Raw genomic sequence first — 18,165 nt, 5'->3', positions numbered from 1 at the left:
TCTGCTTGCAAACAATCTCTTTCATTAGAGATTGGGTAGAGCAATGACAGGACTTTTCTAGACATACAGTTTATTTTCTACAGAGGCACTGCTCTAGTACACTCGTTATTTTCTGTAGAGGGAGAGAGAGAGAGAGGTATCTCCTAAACTTCCTATAATGAAGAAGCAAGCATTTGAGAAAGGAGAGGGGGTGGGAGTAGTAAGAATGAGAAGGGGGCAAGCTGCGTATGGAGTTCCTAAGAGACTGCTGGCTCTTTTCCCTCCATGATCCCATCTGCAGGCTCATCGTTATGTTCAGCAGAGTCAAAATATTTCCATTATCCAAATACCAAGAAGGTGGCCTTTTCATTTATTAGCGATGAATGCACAGAGTGGGGATGGAGGACTTCTGTTTTCCACTGAGCTAAATGGGCCCTTCAGTTCAATAATAAATGTGATGATGGTTATCATAACCAGTAACAACAGTACTAGTAATAGTTATGATTTGCTTGCTACTGCACTAGGTCTATTGCATACATTTCTTTACTTCTCACAACAGCCCTTTGAGGTGAAATCTTATGCACGTTTTATAGGAGAGAATACTGAGAGTTAGGTAACTCTTCAATGTCACATAGTCAATAGTAAAAGAGCCAAAACTGGAACCCAAATTTATGTGTACCTTTTTTTTTCTTTTAACTACTGCCATGTCAACCATCTTCCAACTGAGTTTCAGTAATGAGATAAAGACTGCATGTTCCCATCAATCTCTGTGGATCAGAACTATATCCATGACAACCGCAAAACATTGTACATTTCATCTTGAGAATTGAGAACATTTAGACACTCCTCTCTTTTTTCCCCAGGGAATTTCTTAGAGAAACTGGTGGGGGGGATACTGTTGGAGATTTCATTTTCTTTTGTGAGTTATTTGTGATAGGGTGTACGTGTGTGTTTGCATGTTCTGGAAATACTGGTGTCTGACATGTGACCTGTTTTTTTATTAAAGTTATAGCTTTTGCAGGGAGTCAGGGTTATTACTGATGCTTTGGGAAATCAGGTGTCAAAGTTGTACTCATTCTGGCATGCAGAAGGTGATTTCCAGTTCTTTGCCCAGGAGATGTACATGCTAATAGGAAAAATGCTCTTTCTTCTCTTCAGGCCAACTTCTGAAAGATTATACTAGCTCTGTGTATTGAAAAGGAAAATAAAAGTACAGATGGCTCTGACAGGCAGATATGGGAGGAAAAGAGAAAAGAATGGAAAGTAGTGTGGCTAAAGAAGGCAGACAAAAGGGAGTAGTGTCCTTCGCTGAAGTGCTATGGATGGTGTGTTGCATAGGGTGAACACCTTGCACCTGCCTCTTCCTTCATGTAAATATTCCTTTATCTTCATCTCACCTGAACATCAGATGTTTCTTTCCAATCCAGCTTCCCTTGTTCTCATCCAGAAGACTCCTATCCCCTAGGCTCAGTACCCTTATTCTTGGACTGCGTTGAGATTCATGCTTTCTTGGCTCTCTGCTGCTTCCAGACTCTGCTTCCACAGTCAGGATTGAGCAATTCCCTTTTGTCTTGAAAAATCTACCTGTTGCCTAAACTCTGGCCTTCTGTCCCCCACCTATGCCTTCCAAGTTCCCTGTTCTGCCTCTTGTTCTAAGCCTCCTCTTCTCTAGTACCAGCTTTCAACCTGCATACCTTCAGCATCTCATTGTCAACTCTTCCTGTGCGTAACTTCTTCGATCTCAACATCCTCCATCTTAGAGATGTGGTTCCTTTCTGTTCTTTCAGTGTCATGCAGTTTCATTCTGGACCTTGATTCTGCTTATAACTTCTTTGCTTCTTGTTTTACCAAAGATTTTGCAAACTCCTTGAGAGCAGGAACCTAGTTTAATTTGGATCAACTCGCCATTGTCTCCTTTTATCTCCTGACTTCACAGAACAGTCTTGTATCTAATGAATGCCACTGTATTTTACTAAATGAATAAATTGTGACATTGAGTTTAAAACGTTATTAGAGTTTAATGCTATGAAAAAAATTCAATTCATATTCTTAGTTTCCCTTTATCTAATTTCATGTTGAACAGGAACCTTCTGGTGATCTTGTCTCCTGTCCATGCTGTACAGTGGACATTTGTCAAAATCATGAACACCCTTTACCTTTTGGACTCCCATTTTACATTTTGGTGAAGTGATTTTTTTTCTCGTTGAGATTTACACCTTTAAAGTCAAGTTCCATGCCACTTTTAATGCTAAAGCCAGACATGTGAACTAGGTTCCAGCAGGAAAATGGGTCTCCTCCCTTCCTTTCTTCCTTCCTTCCAATACACTCATGTACAAGTATTGTGAAGTAGTAGAAAGCAAGGCTAGGATTTTCTAAAAGATCTATCATAAGAAGATCTGAGCTGGGCGCCAGTGGCTCATGCCTGTAATCCTAGCTACTCAGGAGGCAGAGATCAAGAAGATTGTGGTTCTAAGCCAGCTGGGGCAAACAGTCTGTGAAATTGAGACCCTTTCTTGAAAATATCCACCGCAGAAAAGGACTGGCAGAGTGGCTTGAATGGTAGAGTGCCTGCCTAGTGAGTATGAGTCCCTGAGTTCAAACCCCAATACCGCAAAAAAACCCCAAAAAACAAACAAAAAAAACCCCTGAGTTTATTCAATGAGCCTCGGCTGAGACTCTTCCCTGTGCTTGTTGCTGCTACAGCCTCTTCCTCTTCATTATGATGAATTTTCATCAGGCTGCTTCCCAAGTGAGGATAGATTTAAAAACAGCCAGGTATAGTCTCATTCCCATGGTCTAGCTTTGTACCAGCCAGGCCTGGAGCAGGGCAGGACATTTTCTCCTCATTATCACCTCATCACTCATTTCCCCTTGTCTGAGTTGGGTCACGAGGTGGGGCTGGGAGCTGAGTGCAGGGACTGAAGTGCTAATGAGGAGAAAGTGTTCAAGCATGGACACTGCTTGACTCTCACTCAGGCCTCATTGAAAATAGTAACATCATGAGCTCATCTTTCTTCTTACTGCTGAGTTCAAATGGATTTTAATGCTGCTGTGTTCTGGGGTGAGTAGAATCTATCTAGTGTGCTTTAGTTCTCAGCACTAAACTGTCCCAGGGGGAGATAAATTAATCAAGTATTAGTTTGGTGCAGAAGGTTCTTCTCTTTGTAAAAAGAAAGAAGTAATTTCTGTTGCGGAAATGTTTAAGAGTGCAAGACACAGCAATCAATATGATATAAAAATCAAGTTTCTGTTGAACAAACATTGTTGGAGCACTTGCTATATGTTAAGCTTTGGGCTGGGTGGTAAGAATGCAAATAAATATTTAACATTTATTAAATACTTTCTTAAAACAGGAATTATGAGCTTTGAGCCTTTTAGATGGGTTCTATGTTGTTGACTTATCTAAAGTAGAGCACCGTTTTCCAGATTCCTCTCCTGGCATGGTGCTGGGTGAGTCTGGACTACTAGGTAGGCTGGTAAAGCAGAAGGGAAGCAACAGCAAGCCTGCTCTGAAGGTCGGGCCAGGGCACCAGGAGCTGCCTTGGCTCATGCCTGTCCTCACGAATCTGCTGCTTATCTTCTGGTCAGGGGACAGATCTTCTGGAAGATCTGAACCTGCAGATCTTCCAGATTTTGCAGAATTTCCTCCTTTAGCCTCCTGAACCAGGCATGTGATGAGGGAACATGCATCTTTGAGGTAGAGGTGATGAGAGTCAGATGTGAGTTTCAGTATGTCCTTATGCATTTCATTTTTTCCTCTATCTTCCCATTTCACAACCAGGTTTTCCTCCTTACCACTAGCCCTGTGACCTATTGTGACACCAAGCCCACTGCCAGATATTGAAACAACAGTCCTCCACTGACTCACCAGCTCTCATTTGTGATGCCTGTTAATGACCTTTCAGAATCCTCCAACTTCACTAGTTTCTCCTGTGGTTATGTAAGCTCCATAGTGCTAGAAAAAACCATGAGGCAGAGATACAAAGACACAAGGTTGCTCTTGGCTTAATAAACCCCCTATCCCATATCACTCATATGGCACTGGTTTTGGGACTGGCAGAGGCTAAAATGTTCTCAAGGTGACAAGTAGTGAAGGCTTAAAAGATAGTCAGTTAGGAAGCTGATGGTGGAAGCTAGAGAAAAGGATACCTAACCATGGTATGTGGTGGTGAAAAGTTTGGCAACACTGTTGTCTGTAGTAATGTGAAAAATAGAAAACACATCCAATGAACAGGTAGCTTTTGTTAAGGAGATTACTAGGAAGAATATTGAAAGTGCCAAGCGGTATTTTTTTTTAAAAAACAATGCATGGGAAGGTAGCATTAAAAAGAGATGAGCTTAAAAGGAAACTTGTTTCCAAGCACAATTTAGAAGAAATATAGAGGCTGCAAGATAAAGCCAGCAGAAAGACCTCAAGGTAAGAGTTGTCTTAGGGAAAAAATTAAACTCAACACATGAAAACATTGTCTTGGGGTAAAAATAGTCAAGGTTGTGACTATAAAACCTGATGTTAAGAAGTCAGAAGTATGTATTTTATAAACACCAAGTAAATAGTAGTACTCATAAGAATTTTCATGGTATGCCTCAAACGTTTTTTGCTCGACAGCAGAGTATCTAGGAACTTACTCTGAAGGACTTTGTTGCAAAGTGGCTTGACACCTTGCATGAGACAGAAAAAGGCCAATCTCAGAAGAAATCTGGATGTGGCATTTGCCCAGTGAAGCAGAATATAGCTTGATATATTTAAAAAAAAACCCCTATATTTTAAAAGTGGGTTGAAATGAACAGAGATAATTCAAAATGAAAAGAAGCCTCTGGGTCTTCAAGCTTCCAGTTCCAGAAGTAGGCTAGGAAAGCTACTCAGCTGTAGCCTCAAGCCTTTTCTGATAGCAGAAGAAAGTGACTCCGAGTGGGAAGCTGAGCAACTTGTGTTTGCATCTCTACCTTGTGGCTTTTCACCAGTGCCATGGATCTTGCACTGATGTTTCAAGAAATCCAAGACATTCTACACACTTAATATCCTTAAAGGCAAACCCCAAATGATGAGGAATAGGAGTCAGTGGGTGGATACTCCAGTGCCTATTTTCCTTGTGAACATCTTCTTCATGGTGTCCCAAGAACTTCCCTGTGGGAATGGGAAGCTGTGATACCTCATTAACCTACCTTACTGGCTTTTCTCTTTCACTTTCACTATTCCTTCATTTATGCTTCCTAGGGATCATCCTCCAAATAAACGACCTCACCCAAAGCCTGTCTCAGGGCTTGCTTTTGGAGGAATCTAAATTAAAACAAGGAGGAAATGATTACCTCTGACTGTGAATGTGTGAGGATACATCCGAGAAGAGTTGTTCTGGATTGAGGAATGTTTACCACAGCAGCAAGTGAGTGGGGTGAACATTTGTAGGAGGGGTGCCTGGAGGTGAGAAATGGGACACTAAATCTGGAGAACTGCTAATAATCTATATTTCTACCCAATAGAAAGCCTTTGTGTGGGACAGAAAAAAGTGCCCTTCTCTGGGCAGCTTAGCGATCAGAGAGTACATTTGTCTGAATTTTACAAAGGCGCCCAAGCTATCCCCTTTTCCAGAAGATGCAGCCTGTCACCAGAGATCAAGGCTTGACAAGTGGAGATGGGCTGGATTTCAGCTTCTTCATAACCCTTGGCCAAGTTACTTTGTGTACTATGAGGAAATGAGTCTGGACAGGTGGGCTGAGCTGATGTGAGATGGACTCATGGGTCATGCTAAGAAAGGTATCCTGTAGGTGATTGGATCTGTTAAAATGTTGTAGGGAGCCAGACACCAGTGGCTCATGTCTGTAATCCTGGCTACTCAGGAAGCAGAGATCAGGAGGATCATAGTTCAAAGCCAACCTCAGGTGAATAATTCTCAAGTCCCTATCTTGAAAATAGCACACACACACACAAAAAGAGCAGATAGAGTGGCTCACGTGGTAGAGTGCCTGCCTAGTAAGTGTGAAATTCAAATCCCAGTACCTCTCCAGCCCCCACTACATAAATGTTGTGAGGAGGAGGACTGACACTATTAGATATCTGTTTCAAGAATGTTATTATGTCTGTTGAGGGTGGCGGACCTTTGCCTTAGAGTTAATACTGAAGGCAATGGTGAGGAGGACTTGAAATGAGCAAGATCTTTGGGAGCTGGAAGGAATAGCCAGGATTTATAGAAGTGGAAAGTTGTGGTAGACAGGAATTGGTGACAGAAATATCACGGGTTAGAAGGAAATATGGCACACATTCTGAGCAAATGGTGGTCACTTAAAATTCCATTTGGCCCCTGAATTTCCCAATCCCCTGCAGTTAGGTAGATCTCTGAGGCTAATCTTTTTTATTTATTTATTTTTTGTTATTCATATGTGCATACAATGCTTGGGTCATTTCTTCCCTCTGCCCCAACCCCCTCCCTTATCACCCACTCCACCCCCTCCCTCTCCCCCCACCCCCTCAATACCCAGCAGAAACTATTTTGCCCTTATCCCTAATTTTGTTGAAGAGAGAGTATAAGCAATAATAGGAAGGAACAAGAGTTTTTGCTGGTTGAGATAAGGATAGCTATACAGGGAGTTGACTTGCATTAATTTCCTGTGCATGTGTGTTACCTTCTAGGTTAATTCTTCTTGATCTAACCTTTTCTCTAGTTCCTAGTCCCCTTCTCCTATTGGCCTCAGTTGCTTTTAAGGTATCTGCTTTAGTTTCTTTGCGTTAAGGGCAACAAATGCTAGCTAATATTTTAGGTGTCTTACCTATCCTCACACCTCCCTTGTGTGCTCTCGCTTTTTTCATGTGCTCAAAGTCCAATCCCCTTGTTGTGTTTGCCCTTGATCTAATGTCCACATATGAGGGAGAACATACGATTTTTGGTCTTTTGGGCCAGGCTAACCTCACTCAGAATGATGTTCTCCAATTCCATCCATTTACCAGCGAATGATAACATTTCGTTCTTCTTCATGGCTGCATAAAATTCCATTGTGTATAGATACCACATTTTCTTTTTTTTTTTTTTTTTTTTTTTTTCATTTTTCTTTTATTATTCATATGTGCATACAAGGCTTGGTTCATTTCTCCCCCCTGCCCCCACCCCCTCCCTTACCACCCACTCCACCCCCTCCCACTCCCCCCCTCAATACCCAGCAGAAACTATTTTGCCCTTATCTCTAATTTTGTTGTAGAGAGAGTATAAGCAATAATAGGAAGGAACAAGGGGTTTTGCTGGTTGAGATAAGGATAGCTATACAGGGCATTGACTCACATTGATTTCCTGTGTGTGGGTGTTACCTTCTAGGTTAATTCTTTTTGATCTAACCTTTTCTCTAGTTCCTGGTCCCCTTTTCCTATTGGCCTCAGTTGCTTTAAGGTATCTGCTTTAGTTTCTCTGCGTTAAGGGCAACAAATGCTAGCTAGTTTTTTAGGTGTCTTACCTATCCTCACCCCTCCCTTGTGTGCTCTCGCTTTTATCATGTGCTCATAGTCCAATCCCCTTGTTGTGTTTGCCCTTGATCTAATGTCCACATATGAGGGAGAACATACGATTTTTGGTCTTTTGAGCCAGGCTAACCTCACTCAGAATGATGTTCTCCAATTCCATCCATTTACCAGCGAATGATAACATTTCGTTCTTCTTCATGGCTGCATAAAATTCCATTGTGTATAGATACCACATTTTCTTAATCCATTCGTCAGTGCTGGGACATCTTGGCTGTTTCCATAACTTGGCTATTGTGAATAGTGCCGCAATAAACATGGATGTGCAGGTGCCTCTGGAGTAACAGTCTTTTGGGTATATCCCCAAGAGTGGTATTGCTGGATCAAATGGTAGATCGATGTCCATCTTTTTAAGTAGCCTCCAAATTTTTTTCCAGAGTGGTTGTACTAGTCTACATTCCCACCAACAGTGTAAAAGGGTTCCTTTTTCCCCGCATCCTCCCAACACCTGTTGTTGGTGTTACCACATTTTCTTGATCCATTTGTCAGTAGTGGGGCATCTTGGCTGTTTCCATACTTGGCTATTGTAAATAGTGCTGCAATAAACATGAGTGTGCAGGTTTCTGAGGCTAATCTTACCTTGTGGTCTGTAATTAGAAGTAATATATGAAGTATTTATAAGTTCTCAACTGATCTATCATGGTCACATAGTTAAATGAAAATAAACCTTTTCATTTGGTAAGTCATTTGGTTTGTAATCACAACACAGCCTAGATTATCCTGAGTTAGTTAGGAGAGTTCAGGATGATGCCTGATTTCTGATTGGATGACTGGGTAGATGAGTAGGTCACTAAGGAAACTTGGGTGGGGAGGTGGTATGGCAAGACAAAAAAAAGATACATTTTCAGGTCACTAAAGGAGAGAAATGTTAATGAATTCCCTGAAATAAAAACATCATGACAAGAGGAACAAAACTGCTCACTACCAGTTTCATTGAACATCTATTCAGTGTCCTGGCAGTGCTGACACTGTGAGGGAAATGAGAGTGGTTCAGGATAGTTTTCCTCCTATTGATTTATAGCATAATAGGAAAGAGTCAATCAAAGCATCAAGGAGAGAGAGGGGAGAGAGAGAGAGAGAGAGAGAGAGAGAGAGAGAGAGAGAGAGACCTGCCCCTTTAGATGCAAGAAGGGAGAAATATCTGAGTAGGAGAATTAGGGTTAAGTTTTCCTTCAGAGGGCATGAAGCAGAGGGAACTCACTAGACTCATTTCTCATTTTACTCCAACAGGAAAACCACACTCAACATACATGTTTGTACATGAAAAGTCATAGGGAACTAGAAAATATTGTCTAAGCTTCATGTATATTTTCCCCTAATGAAAAAAAATGAAATGAACATGAACCCATGCAAATTAAGCAGGGCAGTCCAACTATTTAAAATTTTCTCTGGTCATCTGTCTTATATCCCAAAGACACTGTCCTGGATGGTCAAGTGACAAATACCTCCAATAGGCCACTATTGGTAGAAGGTACCAGTGCTGGGGACATGGACTAGCTTAGATAGAAGAATTAATATTTTTTGGCAGTACTGGGGATTGAACTCAGGGCCTTGCTATCACTTGAACCACATCCCTAGTCTTTTTGCTTGCCAACTTGTTCTTCATATAGGATCTCCACTTTTGTCTGGGCCACCTTCAGACTGCAAGCTTCCTATCTCTGTATCCTGAGTAGTTGGGATTACTGGCATATTCTATTGTACCTGGTGAAGAATTAATAATTTTTGATCCGTTTTTTATTCCTTCTCCTCATTACCCGTCCTCCACTGACAGGAACACGTACACTACCCACAACACAAACATACATACAATCACATACACGCTCCACCCCAGTCAGGAGGCACAGAGTTCCAGCCACAGAAGAGAGGGTCTTGAACTCCTTCACTCATGTTAGGGATCACTTTCTAGGAAGGTGAGGAAAGGCAGATTTTTCCCTTAGAGGGCCATTTTTGCTGATTGGATGTTAGCAGAAGCATCTCTAGGATTTTTAACCTATGTGCTTATTTTATTTAATGCCTGGATGTATGGCTCTGTCAGTGCTAACTTTCCTCACTTGGGTTGTCTTTCAGCCTCCTCCCCACTCCTGTGAACATCCGAACATCCGGCTTCCCAGTGCTATGGAGGCTATTAAATTAGCTTAGACAGCAGGTGGGCACAAAAGAAATTGGAAAACAATAGCTGATGTAAGTCACAGTGCATATGGACTCCTGTGAAGGAGATATGAGATATAGACTCTCTCATTCAGCAAGGGACCATCTCCTCCCTGCAGCTTCAGAAACTCCAGCTCTAAACCATCTCTGAGGAGTAGACAATGGAACCGTACTGAGCTCCCTTTGCAATCTCTTCATGGTATCTCCACAGGAGCCACTCAGCCTCAGAAGGCTGTCTGGGTCTGTGTGTGTGTGTGTGTGTGTGTGTGTGCGCGTGCACGTGTGTATTGCACGGGTGGTTAGAGAGTGGTGATCTTGTTTCCTGTTGGTATTAAAATTAAGCAACTCTTGTTTTGAGAAAAAAGTAGATGGGGACGGAAATATTGTTCAAGTGGAGTGCTTGCCTAGCAAGTATAAGGCTCTGAGTTCAAACCCCAGTTCCTCCAAAAAATGACAACAGTAACCAAACCAAGACAAACAAACAAAAACCAGGTGAGTGCTGAGCATCAGTGCATCCACTGAAGAATGTAGATTAAGGATGGAAGGAAGAATATAATAGAAACTGGAAATGTAACTCAGTCATTGAGCATGCTTAGCAAGCATGAGGCCCTGACCACCAAAATCAAAAACAAAAGCTAATAAATCATAGAAACAAAAGCTAAGAAATAAATCAAAAAAATTTGTTGAGTATCCACTCATGTGCAAGACACCACACTCTACTCCCAATGTTTGCATATAAAGACTCATTTAGTTTTCCTATAAGCCCATGATACACTATAACTTACATGTGTACACTTACATGTACACAGAGAAGGAGACTAATGCACAGAGAAGAAGACACAACCTTGGAAATCACACTACAGAGCTTGTCTTTTTCACTACTGTGTTGGCACAGTTAAAATGAAGAGGGGGAGGAGGAAATAAGAAGTGCTTAGAGTGGGACCATACTAATGGGCATGGTTAAACATGTCTTCATACCTGGAAAAATGCTAAAGCAGACGCTAGAGAGTTCCACAGAGTGGAGCAGGGAGAACCTCTACTGTCTTGGGCTCATTGGCTCAGATGGCTGGTGGAGATAAGGGCTCACTGGCTCTGCAGAAATGATTCAGCATTAAATTCTCTGCTTACTGAAGATAGATGATTTGGAGTAGGTGGGTGTGGAAAGAAGATTTTCAAGCAGCAGCTGCAGCAGTGCAGGGGAGCAGAAGAGTGGTGGCAGGGGCCACAGAAGGCCAGACCCAGTTCCTGCTATTGTCATCATTGGTCCTTCTGATGGGTATCAAGTTCCTATTGGCAAATCCTGCCATAGTAGTAAAGCTTCTGTGTGTGTTCCTAGATGCTGGCACTATTCTAAGTGTGCCACCATATTACTGACTTAATCTTGACAGTGACCCTATTGTTATCATTTCTACTTCACACTTGTGGAATCTGAGGCACATGGAGATTCAGACCTGCCTAAGTCAGGTCAGGTTCAGACTTCCCTAGTCAGAGACAAGCAGAGCTAAGTTTTGGCTAGGGCAGTCTACTAGTGAAGGTCAAGTCTACTACAAGCCACATTCAGGGAGTTGTCTTCTGAGAGATGTCACACATGTGGGTGGCAGTGGAGTCTTTGTATCTATTTAAAGAGCCATGCAGGTAAGGGGAGGACAGGAAACATTTATTCTGCATTTAAATCAAGAAGATTGCTGGTGCAGGTCTTGACACATGAGTGGAGGGCTATAGCTGCAAATCTCTGTGGTCCCTGGGGATCTTCAGGGGTAAATAATCTCTGCTTTCTAGAATAGTCCTTCTTTCAGGATTCTGCTTTGGTGGCTGTCTGGGGAAATAACTTCTCTTAGTCCACATGTTGTCATTTTGAGCAGTGGTGTGATCAAGCTCTAAATATACCATCTTGCTGCCCTACTCTGAGCCTCTGTCTGCTCTCTGTCCTCTGGGCAAGTTGTTGAAACACAGAAGTCTGAGAGGCCAAATGACCAAGTGTCCCACTTGATCTGTCCTTCCCAGGGAGAGGAGGGGACCACCGTCACCACTACAGTGATTCTGTGCATCATAGAAATTTAACAGAGCATGTGAAATAAAAGTTCTATGGGCAGAGGAGCAAGGGGGTGGTGAAGCTAGCCAGAGCTAGGGAAACCTTGCAGAAGGTACAGAGGTGCTACTATGCCCATGTCCACAAGAAGGAAGGGAATGAACGCTTACTGTACTCCTATCCATGCCAGCAAGCATGCATGGGTTGTCTCATCCTATCTTCTCAACTCTCATGTATGGATGTTGTTCTCATTTTACAACATAAAGAAACTAGAGCTCAGAGAGGCTAAGATAATTACCCTAAGCTAGATGGGCAGAACTGGGGTTTAAAACCAGTTCAGCCTGCCTTGAAAGTTGGCAATTGACAGTGTATGCTAAGCCAGTGTGCACCCTGAAGCATACTTGCAAGTAAGATGACATACTCACTGATCTGTGAGGTGGCCCAAAACCCCTCAGGTATTGTGATCTAACTGGTGGATGCAATTTTACAGGGTAGGATATAGCAGACAGAAACCAAAATGCTAACGTTGGAAAGTTAGCAATTTCACTTCTGTGCATTTATTTATTCCAGAGAAATTAAAACTTAGGTTTACACAAAAACCCATACTTGAATGTTAGTGGTAGCTTTAATTGCAGTAGTCCAAATTGGAAAAAATCCAGATGTTCTATGATTAAACAAACTGGTATATCCTCATTATGGATATAACTTAGCAATGAAAAGAATAAACTATTGATAAATGCAACAGCTTTTCAATTTTTCAGGAAATCTTATTGAGTGGGAAAAGACAATTTTACTAATTAACTGATTGATTAATTTTTGCAGTATTGGGGTTTGAATGCAGGACCTTATACTTGCTAGGCAGAAGCTGTACTACTCAAGTCACTCTGCCAGCCCTTTTTTGTGTTGATTATTTTTGAGGTAGAGCCTTATAAACTCTAGCAATCTGCTAAATTAAATTTGTCAATATCAAATTTTAGTGACTCTTAGTAACTCACCTAATGAATTATTGTTAAAGAACTCTTTCAGATAAATATTAGAAGTTTCTGGAATTGAGAAGCAAGGTACTGGGGTTTTGAACTCAGGGCTTTCTACCACTTAATGCATGCCTCCAGCTCTTTTGTTTGTTTGTTTGCTTTTGCCCCAGCTAGCCTTGGACTATGATCCTCCTAGTTCTACCTCTTGCATAGCTGGGATGACAGGCATGTGCCACCATGTCCTAGTTGAGAAATCTTGATGTGCAGGACCTAGTCAGGGTTGCTGGGCAGATGATTTCTTCTGGTACTCTCTCTGGAGAATCCCTCAGGGTTCGGTAAAAACTACTGCCTTAGAAGTTTTACTTTCAGCCAGAGACAGGAATCTACTCAGCTAATAACAAATAAACAAAAACAAAACAAAAAATTCAGTGCAATTGAGTTGCTGACTGAAATGCAGCCATCTTCCCTAAGGAGTCTAACTCATTCAAGACCAGGTCTTGAATTTAGTTTACCCATGTAGGCCAACAGTCTCTGACTTTGCATTCTTGGAGGGCTGGGGACAGTGCCTCACTAATAGCTTGATTATATTTTCCCCAATGCCTGGAGAGACCCTCATGACATACAGTATTTAAATAGAGATGGTTTCAGGCTCTTGTTAGGAGAGGGCTTCAGTAATTAAGAAAATAGGAATTTTATTCAGATTCAACATTTCCCATTTGTAATTATCCTCTTGAAGTCCCTTTGTAATTATTCTTTTTTTTAAAACATCTTCTGTATTAACATATTCAATCTAAATTGTTTAATGAGATGATGGTGTTCTCATATTAGAGATTAATAAGCTTCCCTCATAACTCTTAAAAAGACTATTTTATGCTTTGATTGAGAGAACCCTCCCCACCCCTCCATCCTGGCCCAAAAGAAAGAGAAAGCAAGGAAATGCTATATGTGGTGGTACACACCTGTAATCCTGACTCAGGAGTTGAAGGCAGGAAGATTGAGAGTTCTAAGCCAGCTTGGGCTACACAATGAGACCCTATCTTAAAAAAAAAAAAAAAAAGACGCAAGGATGAAGGCAAGATTGCATAGACATTGCCTTGTAAAATGATGCAAAATTCACACCTACACTTTAAAACTTTTAAATTTCTCTGGTTTTATGTCACAGGCAACACCAAATTTGCCACTTTGCATTTCACCAGCTGCCCCTAGCTAGCCTGTATGTCAAGCCATTGAGCATCTATGATGTGCTACACAATTACTACGAGCTGGAACATGGTGGAACAAAAATTACAGGTTTCACAAGCTTGCAGTCTTGTGGACAGACATTAATCAAGCAATCACACAAGTGAGGGTTTACTTCTAAACTGAAAAGAGCACTAGGAAGCAAAGTAACATAGTTCCAAAAGGGACTACAGCAAAGGAGACAATTTTCCATGGGTTATATCTTCACACAGAAAAATCAAAGGAAAATTTTAGAACTGAAAAATACAACATCGAATAACAATCTCAATGCAGAGGCTTAGCAGCAGAATCAGGGCCATAAGAAACAATAAGTGAACTTTGAAGATAAAATGATAGAAATTCTGAAGAGAGAGAAAAACAGACAGAAATAAAACAAAGGAATGGTACCTGAATGATCTGTGGAACTGGCAACAGAAAACCTAACATTCATGTCATCTGAGTCCTGGAAGGAGAAGAAATTGAGTGTGGCTCTCTTGGGGATATACCCAAAAGGATTTGACTCAGGTTACTCCAGAGGCACCTGCACACCCATGTTTATTGCAGCACTATTCACAATAGCCAAGTTATGGAAACAGCCAAGATGCCCCACTACTGACAAATGGATCAAGAAAATGTGGTATCTATACACAATAGAACTTTATGCAGCCATGAAGAAGAACGAAATGTTATCATTTGCAAGTAAATGGATGGAACTGGAGAACATCATTCTGAGTGAGGTTAGCCTGGCCCAAAAGACCAAAATTTGTATGTTCTCCCTCATATGTGGATATTAGATCAAGGGCAAACACAACAAGGGGATTGGACTTCGATCACATGATAAAGCGAGAGCACACAAGGGAGGTGTGAGGATAGGTAAGACACCTAAAAAATTAGCTAGCATTTGTTGCCCTCAACGCAGAGAAACTAAAGCAGATACTTTAAAGCGACTGAGGCCAATAGGAGAAAGGGACCAGGAACTAGAGAAAAGGTTAGTTCTAGAAGAATTAACCTAGAAGGTAACACACACGCACAGGAAATCAATGCGAGTCAACTCCCTGTATAGCTATCCTTATCTCAACTAGCAAAACCCCTGGTCCTTCCTATTATTGCTTATACTCTCTCTTCAACAAAATTAGAGATAAAGGCAAAAAGTTTCTGCCTGGTGGTGAGGGGTTAGTGGTGGTAAGGTGGGGGGATAATGGAGGGGGCAGGAGAAGGGGGAGAAATGACTCAAACATTGTATGCACATATGAATAAAATAAAATAAAATAAAATAAAATAAATAAAAAAAGAAATTGAGTGTGGCTGAAAAATATTCAAAGAAATAATGACTTGGAAAACTTTCCAAATTTGGCATGCACATAGAACTGCAGACTCAAGGTGAATGAACCTCAAATAAGGTAAATCAAATCAATCCATGTCTAGACGAGCATAGCCAAATTTTCAAAAACTGATTTTCAAAGATAATATTTTCAAAGACAAACACTTAAAAGTAGTGAGACTCTTATTTATGGGGGAAGAATCCAAAAGACAGTGACTTTTCTCATAACCACATAAGCTGGAGGAAGTGGCACAGTATTTTTCAAGTGCTGAGAGAAAAGAATTTTCAACTTGGAATTCTAGAGTCTACCCTTTTCCTCAGCCGCCTCCTTTCCACCTTGTCTCTGGTGCAGCAGCTGCAGCTCAGGTGCTGCCGCAGCTCTCTCCCCTCTTTCCCTCCCCGCCAGATCCCGGAGTTCGCCTGGCTCTTGGGATCCAAGAATGCATCCTGTCTTGTTCTTGCTGCTTGGCATGTTAGTGCTTCTATGAATTTGAAAGATGTACTGGCCAACCTGATACCTAAAGAGCAAGCCAGAATTAAGTCCTTCTGGCAGCAACATGGCAAGATGGTGGTGGGCCAAATTACTGTGGACATGATGTATGGTGGCATGAGAGGGATGAAGGGACTGATACATGAGACATCAGTTCTTGATCCTGACGAGGGCATCCGTTTCCGAGGTCACAGTATCCCGGAATAACAGAAACTGCTGCCCAAGGCAAAGGGTGGGGAAGAACCCCTGCCTGAAGGCTTATTTTGGCTGCTGGTAACTGGACAGATCTCAACAGAGCAACAGGTATCTTGGCTCTCACAAGAATGGGCAAAGAGAGCTGCTTTGCCTTCTCATGTGGTCACCATGCTGGACAACTTTCCTACCAATCTCCATCCAATGTCTCAATTCAGTGCAGCCATTACAGTCCTCAACAGTGAAAGTAACTTTGCCCAAGCATATGCAGAGGGTAGCAACTGAACCAGTACTGGGAATTGATTTATGAAGACTGTATGGATCTGATTGCAAAGCTATCCTGTATTGCAGCAAAGATCTACCAGAATCTTTACCGAGAGGGCGGCACTATTGGGGCCATTGATTTTAAGCTGGACTGGTCCCACAATTTCACCAACATGTTAGGCTATACTGATGCCCAGTTCACTGAGCTCATGCGTTTGTACCTCACCATCCACAGCAACCACGAGGGTGGCAATGTAAGTGCCCATACTAGCCACTTGGTGGGCAGTGCCCTTTCAGATCCTTATCTGTCCTTTGCAGCAGCAATGAATGGGCTGGCAGGGCCTCTACATGGATTGGCAAATCAGGAGGTGCTTGTCTGGCTAACACAACTACAGAAGGAAGTTGGCAAAGATGTGTCAGATGAGAAGTAACGAGACTACATCTGGAACACACTTAACTCAGGATGGGTTGTTCCAGGTTATGGTCATGCAGTTCTAAGGAAGACTGATCCACGATATTCCTGTCAACAAGAGGTTGCTCTGAAACACCTGCCTAATGACCCCATGTTTAAGCTGGTTGCTCAACTGTACAAGATCGTGCCCAATATCCTCTTGGAGCAGGGCAAGGCTAAGAATCCTTGGCCCAATGTAGATGCTCACAGTGGTGTGCTGCTCCAGTACTATGTCATGAATTTACACAGTCCTGTTTGGGACCTCATGGGCACTGGGTGTGCTGGCACAGCTCATCTGGAGCCGAGCCCTTAGGCTTTCCTCTAGAAAGGCCCAAGTCCATGAGCACAGATGGTCTGGTGAAGTTTGTGGACTCTAAGTCAGGGCAAAACTGGAGGTTGGGGGAAAACTAACTATAAGAAAATGAGGAAGCTTAAAAATAAAGTACACTTTTGCTTCAGGGGGCCTAAGATTTAAGATTAAATTGTATCTGAGGCACTGAAAATGTTTGAAGTTAAAATATTAAAGATGAAAGTGACCCCTTCGTCCCTAACCAGTTCCCTTCCCTGCCTGGTGTGAGTTTCCCATCCAACTGTAGGATGACCAAGACTAATGCATGTGGTATGGGTTAGATTTGACCACTTACCATCTCTAGAGTGAAAATCTGGCTCTTCTTTCCTTAGGTCAAAGTAAGTTACAGAGAAGCTGCAATCTCTCTGGGGCTTTTCTCTTTCTCTGTCCAGCCCTCTAGACAAAGAAGCCAGAAGTCTGCCCCTTCCCTTTTCATAGGACATGTTGGGTTGTCAGCTGTGTCAAGCCCCAAGGCCCTCTCCTGTGCACACAAACACTTTCTAGGAAGACTGGATATGCTTTGATGCTTTGGCAATTTTTTTTAATGCTACCAGGTGACCATAAAAGCATGGCATTTGTTGTGACTGGTGCCCAGTGTTTGATTTCTTTTTAAAATTAGCTCATTAACATGAAGGTCTGGGAGTGTTCTCTCTCCCACTACTTTAACACCTCCTTCCAGACTTTCTATAAATGCTGTTCCTTAAGCTGAAAATGCTCTGGGTCTTCCCCTCTTGGTTCCTACTAGAGATCTCTTTCAGCAGGTCTGTCTGATCTGTAGTTTCCCCCATTATTAAGCTTCATTAGTGCTTAATGTGAACTAAGCACTTCTGTTCCACAGAACATAAGCCACTACCCTCTATCTTTTTTCTCTTCTGTTAATATATGGTGGCACATAGAACAGGGGCTCAGGAATGACCAAACCACTGTCTGGTGCAGAGCTTCTAGCATTTCTTTTTGAATAGAGAAATGATTCAGTATTGAAGGTATCAGGTCCTAGGGCTGAGGACTTTCAAAATAGTAAGCTTCTCCTCCTAATTCCCTGCCATAAGAAATGTTCCCTTATTTATCAATGTGTGTCTCTGCCCCCTCCTCAAGAGCTCATAGAAAGTGTTCTTTTTGGCAGCCCCATTTGCACAGGTTTTCAGTGACTCAGAATGTTCTGCTTTTTCTTACAGAAAGGATTGAGATACACTCCTGCTGGGCCCCCTTCTTCCAAAACTCCTGCCTGTGTTTGTGTGGAACCCAAACC

General features: G+C 42.1%; 1 pseudogene; it reads left to right on the top strand.

Annotated features, from left to right (window-relative positions):
- LOC109677787 (citrate synthase, mitochondrial pseudogene) overlaps window positions 1-16,978 on the top strand; it is a 135,859-nt pseudogene extending 118,881 nt beyond the window's left edge.
- The last annotated feature ends 1,187 nt before the right edge of the window (window positions 16,979-18,165 follow it).

Source organism: Castor canadensis, chromosome 13, assembly GCF_047511655.1.
Source record: "Castor canadensis chromosome 13, mCasCan1.hap1v2, whole genome shotgun sequence".
In the NCBI taxonomy this organism is placed as follows: Eukaryota; Metazoa; Chordata; class Mammalia; order Rodentia; family Castoridae; genus Castor; species Castor canadensis.
This window is presented reverse-complemented; position numbering and strand designations above follow the sequence as displayed.